Below are 12362 nucleotides of genomic sequence, written 5' to 3'. Positions count from 1 at the left end.
ATAAGGAACTCTTTTTCCCTTGCTTATTTTTGAACTGTTTGAAATGATGCGCAATGAAAATAAGAAGCAATTTTAGACCTAATATCTCGTAAAATTAGGTTTGTAAAACCAGGATGTAATTGGATTTTAAATATTTGTTTAGTGGTATAGAAATGGTGACGATATATTAAGTGAACCAGATAGAGTACTGTAGTATACTTATAGATTTCTATAAAGACCCACTCACATACATGCTATATCTGTATAATGTACATATATATATACACACACACACTATAGTATATGTACACACATATGTATTCACGTATCACTTAAAGCAGGAATATGTTTGAATTACAGAGTTTTTGGCAATTTATCTTTGTGGAAACATGTTAGAGGTGACATACACAAATTAAGAGGGCTGTTACTTCACTCAGCAGGATAATCTTATGGGACCAATCATTCATAAGATATTCACCTATGACCAAATGGAGATATATTTATACCTTAGCTTGAATTAGTATCTTTGATCAAGTCCTCCAGAAGCAAGTGATAGCCTAGGACCCCAGGAGAAGGATTCTTGTGCATTGAGATTTTTAAAGAAGAGTTTTCAAGAGGAAGACGAGGACCTCAGAGTCAGATCAGAAGAGTGGAGATCCCAGTTGGAGCTAATAGCAGTGGCAGATGCCATTGTACCTTGTCCTGTGAGCAAGTCCATGCCATGACCTACACCTCATGGCTATTCCCAGCTTGAGGCAAAAGATCTGGCTTTTTAACTCCAGATCCATTCTGGTACGAAAAGCAGGTGTTGGTGAGCCACACCACATGTCCATTCTGAGATGGTGCCCATGACGGACATGATGGACAAAGAGAAATAATCACAATTCCTGTTAAGTGAGTCAGAGAGTATATATTGTAGGAGTCTGTCCACCTTGAACCTCAACCATGCTCAAGATTGTGCTAAACCAGAGAGAGAGAGAGAGAGAGAGAGAGAGAGAGAGAGAGAGAATTTCATAAGATCCTGGAAGATGAGCTACGATGATTTATTATAATACCCTATAAACTTCCCAAGTTTGCACAGCAGATGTAATGTAGCAAATAAGAACTGAAAGCCAGTATGCAACTCAAGTTTAACATGAATTTGAGCAATTTGCATATTACCCTTTAACAACAAATTTCACTAATTAGGACACACAGATCAAGTCCTGCCCATTACTTGTTTTTGTGAATAAAATGCTATCCAAATACAGATGTGGCTTTTCATTTAGTATCATCTATGGCCACCTTCACCTAACAACATCAGCACTGAATCCAATGGTTCAGGCAGGAGAGCAGATTTCGCTAATCCTGTACTGAAAAAATGTTTGAAAAACAAATCCATTGCTGCCAAACAAGTACAGACATTTTTCTTGCTATTATTCCCTAAGTAATACAGGATAACAACTATTTATATAACATATACATTGTATTTGGTATTATAAGCCACAGAGCAATGATTAAAAGTATAGGGGAGGACCAGGGATTTAGCTCAGTGGTTCTGGCGCCTGCCTCGCAAGCACAAGGTCCCAAGTTCTATCCCTGGTACCAAAAACAAACAAACAAACAAAAAGTACAGGGGAAGATGCATGCACGTTTTGTTCAAATACAGAGCTATGCTGTGAAAGAACTTGAACACCCACAAATTCTAGTATCTGTGGCAGGCCATGGAACCATCAAAGAATGATCAGAGTTTTATATATTTTTTTACTTTTTATTTTATTAGTACAAGTTGGTAATAATAATGAATACATTCATCATGGGGAGTTGGCAGGGCATGTCACCTGATGACTCTTACTCTATTCTTCTTTTGTAAAATGGGAGGACAATTTGGATATTCTAAGATTTCAGAACACTTTAAAACAGAAAACTCAATAGAGAGGTAACTCAACTTTCAACCCATCTGTTGGTTACATCTGCAACTACGAATATTTCCTATCTGAAGCACAAGTTCCAAATGTCTTACAAAGGAAGAAAATACAGCTCAGTAATTAAGCTGAATCACATATTTGCATAACTATCATTTTTCAATGGTAGATATTTGCCATCTATAATAATTACATTCATCTGGGAGAATTGGCACATGTACACATTGATTCTTAGTCAATTTTCCCTGTGCTACTTTCTTCCTTCACAAACCCCCTTTCTATCCTTCCAATGTTGTTTGTTTGTTTGTTTGGGTACCAGGGATCGAACTCAGGACTTTGTGCTTGCAAGGCAGGTGGCAGAACCATTGAGCTAAATCCCCTGCCCTTCCACTGTTTAACTTATGTTTCCTAGCATCCATTCTTTATTTGGCTCTTTAAATTGTTCATGTTTGGGGTTTCTCATATAAGAGAAACCATGTGTCTGATTTATTTCACTTAGGATTATGGTCTCCAAGATGCATTGATTTTCCTACAAATGTGGAAGCATGTGGAACCAGACATACGTGAGAGTGTTAATATGGTGCCTTCACAATCCATGTATTGCTTCTGAGCAATGAGTGATTATGTGTTTGCAGGTGCACTGCAGATTTCAGAGAAGAGCTGGACAGCATCAAAAGTTACCAACAAAAGTGCATTAAATTATCTTACTATTATGTCTTTTAAAGAGAAATAATTGTCTCAAGTATTTTTCTCATTTGTGGATGTGGTTGAGATCAACCCTACCTAAATAACTATGCTCAATTAATGTCTGGATTCACTTCTGCATACTGTGAACGCTTAATAACTGTGTGTGTAGGATATTTATGTAGAAATTTTATCTTTCACTAGAATTAGGAATGTAAAGCACATACCAGAATTCATTCCTTGCATCGCTTGAGATGTACAACATCATGGTTTTTGTAAAAGACATTTCATGCTTCCTGTTTCTGTAGAATCACTGTGGTCCCATAGATGCTGGCTAAAGAAAAGAAGAATCAATGTGACTGAATGCAATATGCTTTCTATGTCTTTATTGTTCATGTTAAGATTCATCTGGGGAATTTCTAAGAATGAAATGCAAGTAGTTCTAACAGTATATGAAAAGCTGTCTCTCAGTGGTGTTTGCACTTTCAAACAGCTGCTGTCTTCTCAAATAACTTCATGTGAACAACTACACACAGGAAGGGCAGATAGCAATGGTTTAGCTGCTATACAAGCAGGAGGAAGGAGAGAGGTCATGCATTCTGACATAGATGGCAGGAGAGATTTACCAATAAGCTATCTGTTTGCAACAGTTCATGAGTGTCACATATAAGAAAGGCATCCTGCTCAGAAATGGGTGAGTAAAAACACACAGGTACTGTATTTAGAGAATTTAACAACTTTGTAGAAAAAAAATGAATAGTTCTGGCAAATATCTATAATATTGATGGTCTCCAATTGAGATTTTTTTTTTTCACTGAATGACCTTTGGATTTTCTGCCAGTACAAAGTTTGCATATCCGTCAGTGAGTATACTTGGGGTTTTGCACTTTGAGCTTTTGACTTTATAATGAGTGGGAAATTGATACATACCTACAAGAGATTATTTGGATTTTGATCCTTTTCAAGCTTGTGATATGTGATATATGGGCTAATACTCTTTTCTTCCCTTTCCTTTTTCCTTCTCCCTCCATTATCCTTCCTCCTTCCTTCCTTCTTTCCTCCTCCCTTCCCCTTCCCTCTTTCACACCTCCCTCTTTTCCCTCCTTTGTTCCTCTTTTCTCTTTCTTTCTTCTGTTTCCTTCTTCCTTTTTCTTTTTATCTTGATTTCAATTACTGGTGATTAAGCCAAGGGCCTTTGCCTGAGCTACAATTCCAGCCATTTTTTTTCATTTTTAAATTTTGAAATAGGGTCTCAGTAAATTGTTGTCTTGCTCAAGCTGCGATCTAATCTATAATACTCCTGCCTCAGTCTTCCCGAGTGTGATACTCCCATGCCACTGAGCCATGCCGGGGAGCTCAGGTCTTGGGCAGTTGTGTGTGATCTAGGGGGAAACAACACAGGTTCTCAGAGCGTCCTTTTGCCAGGCCATTATACTCAATAGTTTAGGTGTATTCAATGCATTTAGGACTGTAAATATTTTCAAACTGGGATGCATTTATCAAGGCATAGCCCCATTGTGATTTAAAGATTCTCTTCACTTGGTAGAGGAAACGTAGTCAAGGCATTCAGCAAATATGATGATTTCCTATTTGCCCATTCCTTTCCTAGCAAAACCACCTGTATCAGTTAGGGTTATTTAGAGGAACAGCATATACAGAGAAACACATATGGATAATTATGTGAGGGGATTTCTTAAGTAGCTCAGAGGATCAGAGGCAGGAGAGTCCACACTGGAGAGCCAGAGAACCCCGTTGCTGCTCAGCCCGAGAAGTTGGAAGCCTCCGAAAAAGAGGGATCGAGGATGGAGCCCCAGTCTAAGTCCAAAGGTCTGGAAGCTCCCTAGAGAGTTGCTGGTGTTGGTGTGGATCCATGTCGAAAGGCTGAAGGAGCTGCGGGTAATTGCAGTAACAAAGGATGCCTACAGTCAAGGAGAAGGGAGTTTTTTCAGTGTCCATTGACTTCTTAATTCTTTCTTGCTTTCCATCCACTGGAAGCCAGTGAGGGGCTGCACACACAATGAAGGTAGGTCTTCTCATCTGGATTTGCTGACCAACATGCCAGTCATCTATGAAGACACCCCACAGAGCCACGCCCCTATGTGCTCTTGAGAAATCTGCTAGATATCTCTCAATTCGACCAAACTGACCACCAAAATTAACCAATCAGTGCATGAAATCACCCCTTTGGTACTCATTGTTTTCTTTTACAAGTAATCTGCAGTTAGATTTCAAAGGGAAGAAAAATGAGCCAAAACCAGTATGGAAGGAATTTTCTCCTTTGTGAAGTGGAGACACCACCATTAGAACTCTGGATCAACCAGCCACAGGCTAGCATGATACTGAATGAGGACTTATCTCCTCATCCTCAAAGACAGAGGTTGGGAGAAATTCAAAGACCATAAACCACAACAATGGGCTGAGTGAATGAGCTACAGCAGACTACCTTCTGTGCATTCAGAAGATCTTGAAAAATCCCATTCGGTATCTCAGACTTTCACTGAATGCAGAATGGAACTAGTCAACGGAGTTGGTGGGGATGAGGGTAGGTTTTGGTCTTAGCCATAAGTAAGTGACATCGCCAACTCTGAGATGACTCTGGGTTCTATGGGCTAGGGCACTGGTAGCCTCTTCTTCACATCTGACTCTCACCTTTAAAAATCCATTTGCTTAAAACACCTAAACCGACTAGTTCCAGTGGCACCACCGCATGGCCAATGGGAGCTACAGCTTGGAAAACAGCCCTTTAAGGAGCTCTGCCACAGGATCGGAGGGAAAAGAGATGAAAATTGTCACAGGAAACAAAAGGCTGCATATGTAGCACTGAGATAAATCACCTTTCACTGCACTGACCAGCAAAGGCTGTTCTCAGCAGCTCCAGTGTCACACTTCAATAGGCTGTCAATTTGGACTGGAAGAACAATTCTTCTGCAGACATGGTCAGGTTTATGCTCCCAGAATGTTAGGGTCTCATTGATAGGTGTGGGGTTGAACCAGACGTCTTTCTTTGCATTTGCTCCGTGTACTTGATGAGGTTTTGAACCCTGGGGATTGTTCTTAATAGACAGGCAGGCGTCAATTGCCAGCATAGATACACAGGAAATTTATCACTCATTTCAGATTCCACTTTGGGGAAAATTAAGTAGATGCCTGAACTCTGCCCTCTCTGATTTGCTACCTCATTGACGCCAGCTCAATTCCCTGCCATTTGGAGACAGAATTATTTGTTCGGGAATGCTGGTAGATTGAGAAGTGTCTCAAGACTCAATACTCTATTCAATGAGCTGAAATTAACTGTCTCTCTCCACATTCTGGAAAAACGAGGCTCCCAGAGCATTTATTCCCACAATAGTAAAGTGAGTTAACTTATTTACATACACTGTAGAGAATCTTCCAACCATTTCCTTCCTGGCCCATGGATTTGTTGGCAGAGGCACTGTATCTACTCTCCTTGCATGACTAGTTTTTACTTGAAAGAATCACAAAACTGAAGAGCAATTGGTGGAAAGGGGTTTTATCTACAGAAGAAACTAGAGCCGGGATTGTCTGAACCATTGTGAGAAGCACTGAGTAATTTGGTATCTGGGTAGGGAAGAAAAGAGATGATATATTTTTCTTGAAATGATTTCAGAATTCTTTGGAAGGAAATTGTCCAAAGGGGCTCTAACTAGCCCCTTCCTAAGAAGCTGGGTCTCCCATTGATAAAGGAAAGGGTAGATTGCCATTTCATTGTATACAGCTTGTAAATTGATGAGGCATAATTGAGTAGGTTGGTGTTTAATTGATTTTAAAACTCAATTCATGCAGCCATATATAATTACCAAACCCCTCTATGTACACAGCTTTGCACGAAACACAATATTTTCCTTTAATGGGGAGGAATGGAAATGATACCTGGCACAGAATGGTTCCTTGCTAAATATTACTCAATTTATATCCATAACCATCTGGTGAAGTTGGTATGATTGTCTATTTTTCAGAGCTGAGAAATAAGAGGATGGAGAGGTCACAGGGCCACATGCCTGGTGGGGAGCAGAGTCCTGATTCATACTAAATTTGCTGGATTCCAGCTCAGCCATACCTAGCTTCAAGGAGGAGATAAAAGTGTGTGTGTATGTGTGTGTGTGTGTGTGTGTGTGTGTGTGTGCACGATACATCCAAACACCAAGCGCAAAAGACAGGAAGTTCTTTCCATGGGGTGCGTGGTGGAAAAATCCTGTTTTAGCATCAGTGGGGAGGGAAGCATGAGTATAAAGACTAGTTCACCTCAGGTATGAGAATCCTGTGTCACCCACTAGGCAGTCTGCCAATCATTGAAATGATCAGTTTTGCTAAAAAAGAAGGATTTTATTCACGAGGCAGACTATCATGTCCAGACAGGGAAATAAGCCTCAAGTCCACCTCCCAAAGGGTATGGTTTAGGAGTAAATATGGGAGAGAGCAACAGAGTGGTCTAAAGCTTGCAGAAGGATGATTGGACGTAAGAAAATATGAAGTAATAGGGAAGCTATGCAGGTGCAATAAAATTGTATGGCTTTTGGTAGGATGCACATTATGAATAGTGGTGTTAGCTTGCTCTGAGGTTGGAGATTGAACCATTGGAGATTAAAAGTCATCTGTTGGACAACCACCCTGGCCCAAGTCACCGATTGGACAGCCACACTGGCCCAAGTGAAGGGTCAGTGGTTTTGACCAGCTTACCTCCCTCCAAGTTCCTAAAAACAAGGTAGGCAACCATCACCACTGTGACGAGTATGTCGGAGGGGTCTTCTGCAGCAAGGCATCCTGGAGTAGGTTGCCTGGCCACGTGAGTGCTGAAATTAATGATGGAATCCTCAAGTCCCTGACAGCAAGAGAAGCTGGGAATTTCTTCAGGATTTCCCTGGGTTTCAAGTGGAACATTAGGATTTTCTCCCAATAGCATAGGTATATTGAAGGTAATATCTGCAGGAATTTTTTTAAAAACATACTTTCATGTCTCCTTAAAGGATATATGTTACTGAATAAACATTTTTACTTTTCAGAAAAAGTAAATTCCATTCCCTCATAACGGCATAGAAATAAAAAGACCTGTGGTGGAAAATATAAATTTAAGGATCTGCAATTGAAATTATTTTTTTCCTTTTAAAGAATGGAGGAGGCTCTGTGATTATAAAATTCCAGATACCCATGGAGCTTACAATGAAGAAAAATTTCAGCATGAATCTATAGAAACATTTCCAAAGTGGAAAGTAACTGTGGAAATCGGGAGACTTGTGGAGGAAAAAACTGACAAATTTATTTCTCTAAGACCAAGAAGTGGGCTTTTTGCCTCAGGAAAATATTCCATCATAGAAATAGGACTCCGTTGTCCACCAGCAAGCAGCTGTCCTTGAGGCAGAAGCAGGACTGCAGGGCCTGAAGATCAAAGAGTAGTTTTGATATTCCTGCTTAAAAGACGTTGGTGTTCATTTGCAAACACGAAGACACTAAAAACTCCTTTGTCCTTTGTCTATTCAGTGCTCAAATGAAAGTGATCACCAAGGAGATATAAAAAATGTCGCTACCAGAGGACTGTAGGAAAATCACATAACTCAGAAAGGCAAGTCAAAGAACCTGAAAAGGACAGAAGATTTAACAAGGATTTTGAGGCTGTGGTGACCTGTGGTTCTACATTTTTACTGGGAGGGAATCATAAAGGACAAAAGACTTAAAGTGTGACATGCTAAAAGCCACGACACTGCAAACGACTTTCAGAAAGACTGTATTTTCGTTTCTTCTTCCCAAGGAGTCCACCAATTCTTCATCCAAGCACGTCTTTTACTGTGTGCCTTACCTGACTCCTCAAGGACTTCCCGAGGCAAGAGTTGATTCTGAAAATAAATGTGTGATCCTTAGTTCTTGGGAGAAGTAAATCATATCACACAAGTTTTGGGAAATCAAACTTGTAGGAACTTTTGGCCCTTTTAGTGCATGCCCGGAAGCGAGTGTGGACAAGATGCAATGGCAAACTCTTGGGTGTGTTCTTCACAAAAAAAGACAAGCTCTTCTTCCAGTCACTTAAACGCCACGTGTGGGCCTCAGTAATAAAGCTGCCGTGTAACTTGTTAGCAAAAAGCATCGCTATTGAGACGCTTCACAGTTGTTTGCTGAAGCTGTCGCTTTAAAGATGTGAGCATTGTCAATGAACTGATGGACTCTTGGTGCATACTCATTGCATAGAATACTGGATTCCATCTTGACATGTTCACACATGATATACTTTGATCACTTTTTACACCGACCAATAGATTTTTCTTGTCTAATATTTAAGCTTTCCACAAATGTATGGGCACGTTATCACATGTATCGACATATCCTCTTTCCCATGAAGGTGGCAGATCTTTCACTTGTATACAATGGAATGCTACTCTGCCATAAAGAAGGGTAAATGTGAGTCATTTGAAGGAAAGTGGAGGCCCTCTGAAAGCATGATGCTAAGTGAGATGAATCAGACACACAAAGTTGGTTTCTTTTATAAGAGAAATAAGAAAAGAACAAAATCCTGTTATCTATGAACAAGTAGGGAGATAAATCTTTCTCAAGTGCAAAAGGGCTCAGCAGATGGATGGAAGAGGAGAGGAAGAGGAGAGGAAGAGGATGAACAAAGGAATTAAGGTGTGCTATGTCTACACACCAACCCCCACGAGGAACGCAAACACTAGGTACTACAAATATGGACTAATAAAAATAAAAAATGGAAAAGAGAAACAAAAGTCTTCCTTTCCTCTTTTTTCTTTTGGCCCCTTCAACATCAGATGCAAACTTTCCAGGAATACGATCGATTCTAAAACATCCCAGGATGGATACTCAAGGATATAAAAAGCTATAAGCACATATAGAACCCATGCTTTTAGCCACGTACTGGGCTAAACACCATATGTGCATTTTAAAAATTAAATCTCTGCAGCTACCTACGAAGCAAGTCAAGCCAGCAATCCTCAGGAAACTTGCCTGTACTTCAGGTTCGTCTATCAGGACGACTCAGTTATGCCTTTCATTAGGGAACTTGGAAACCTAGAAGACCAATGTCCAAGTGACAATTACCTAGAACAGGAAGTTATAGCATTTGGGAGCATGATGAGTCACCTTAAGATTTCTACCACTGGTCTACAATTGAGTGTATCTTCCTACCACCATGGCTAACTTGGATCTCCGTCCTTTTTTAGACTTTGCTTAGGAAACATTGCATCTTGTTCCAGAATCTGTTAAATACTGAGACTTTGGTTTTTAATTTAGGAAAAGCAATCATCCTGCAGTGCAACCTCTGGAATATCCCTGAATTGTCTTCAGGACACTCCATGTCCATGGGTTCTCAAGTCTCTTTTACACATCACAGTGTCTGCATAGAACCTATTCACATGTTCCCATATGCTTTCAGTCATCTTTAGGTGACCTGTAATATCTAACACAATGCAATGTTATGCAATAAGTGTGTTACTGTATAGGTTTGTGGAATAATGACAAGGACGAAAAAGGCCTGAGTATGTTCAGGACTGATGTAAGTTTTCTGTCCTGAGTAATTTTTTTTTTTAATCCGAGGTTGGTTGACTCCATGGTGCAGAAACTGTGTAAGATGAAGACTGCCTGTATTTTTTTTTTCTTTTCTCATCTCATCTCTTCTTTTTTGGAGGACAGAATGACAAGAACAAAGGATGGTACTGAAACCTAATTTCCTACGAATCTCATTCCGCATGTTGATTCTGTACAAACGGAAGATCAAACAGAATTCCTTGGAACAAATGCAGAAACTGAATTCATCTGAAGCCTGATATGAGGTGCTCAAAATCACCTATGTAATTCTTGCCAAAAAGCATAACCTGAATGTAATCATGAGGAAGCAATTAGAAAAATCCAGATGGAAGAGGATTCTATGAAACAATCAGCAGGGAACCTTCAAATGTGCCAATTTTATGTAACAAACAAACAAAGAAGGTGACAGAGCAACTTTAGATTAAAAGAATTTTTTAAAAATCTCTAACATGACCAAATGTCAAGTGCAATCCTTAATTGAAGCTTATACAGCATATGAGATTTTGCTATAAGTGGAAAATTTGAATGTGTGATATTATGTTAGATAGTATTGTTCCATCCATTTTAAATACTTTGGATGTGATAATTTTATTATGATTATAGGGGTATCTTAGGAGATAAACATTAAATTTTACCAATAAATTATCAGTACTTTCAAGTAATTTGGAAGATTATGAATATGTATGTCTATTTTAAAATTCTTATTACTATCAGTACATGTTCGTAGTATGCAATGATTACGTTCACCGGGGGAATTGCGACATGTATATAACACATCTCAATTCTTTTTACATTCCTTTCTCCTCTCCTCTCCTCTCACCCCCCTTCCATCTCTTGGTGCCTTTGCCATTTGCAAATATCTATCATGTGTGTGTTATATACACATATACTTACACATGTCTGTGTATGTACATACATTTGAGTAACGAGCAGTAGATAGACAGACAGACAGACAGAGGGTCATGTGCTACACTATGATATTTTGAGAGCTGATGAGCTACATATACAGTGGTAGCCCACTAAAATTATAAGGTCCAGCAGGGTCATAACTGTTTTAATTTGTGTAAACACACTCTTTGTTGTACACACAACAATGAAATGGCCAGTGACACCTTCCTGAGACTCCACCAGATTATGTCATCTGTGACTTGTGATGTGTTTTTATGTGAATGGTCGGGTTTAAGCAGATATAGAGAGTTAAGGCATTTTGAGAAAAGAGTAATTTATCAATAATTAGTATATCTCAGTGAAGTGTGTATAGGTGTTGATTGTATTATAAATTCACATTTATATAGGTTTGTTATTTCTCTATATAAAAGAATGTGTGAGAGGGAATCATATACAGATATGACCCTCAAAGAGAAAATCATACTTCCTTCCAATAGTGGCCATTATCCAACCAGATATAGTCTACCTTTTGGTTACACCCATATAGTCTTTTAATATCATCACAATTGCCTTTTAATGATGACATTTTAGCTTCTGCCAGTGGCTTTCAATCTAGGAAGTAGACAAATGCATTGAGAATGAACTCTTGTGAAAATGTTAGATAATCAAAATGGCAGATCATCAAAATGGTGGCATGAAACACTAGGGAGAGAATACGAAAAGAGTTGAAAAATTGAACAAAGCCTGTGAGTTCTGGTGTAATGCACAGACTCACCATCATATGGCACTGATCAAATGACTGGATCTCTCTGAATCAGTTTTCTTCTGTTGATTAACACAATGTGTGCACAGCACATTGAATTAGTAAAATTCAACATGAAAATGGGACTCCTAAGTATGACATAGATAGTGGGCATCTTATTGGCAAACTGCTTTTGTTAAAATCTAGGGATGTTAAGGAAAGAAGAAAAGAAGGCTGTTTTTTTGTTTTTATGACATACTTTTTCATTTTAAATTAATTTCTACTAAAAGAATTTCCAAACATAATTGAATGGAGTAATGCCAATAGTAACAAATAATGCATAAGTTCACAGGTTGGATGCATTATTTAAAAAATGTTTCATTAAATATTGCAAGATGGACTTACATAGAATTGTGTTTGCATGCACACATGTGCTTTTTTATGCAGAGCTTAAAGTGTCAAGTGATTTCTTAGAAGTTGCTAAAAAGTAGAATATTTGTGAAATGAGTTGACAGAGCAAATATAGATTCATTATATGTAGAATAAAAATGCAATTTTCCCAGAGTAGATTTGGGCAGAGGATGAAATTTTTCAGCAAAGAACTACCACAGATAAAT

This window comes from Heterocephalus glaber, unplaced genomic scaffold, assembly GCF_053883595.1.
Source record: "Heterocephalus glaber isolate CG9 unplaced genomic scaffold, H.glaber_assembly_v1.0 deba00001072, whole genome shotgun sequence".
Lineage (NCBI taxonomy): Eukaryota > Metazoa > Chordata > Mammalia > Rodentia > Bathyergidae > Heterocephalus > Heterocephalus glaber.
The sequence above is the reverse complement of the archived record's forward strand: the minus strand, read 5'-3'. Positions refer to the sequence as shown.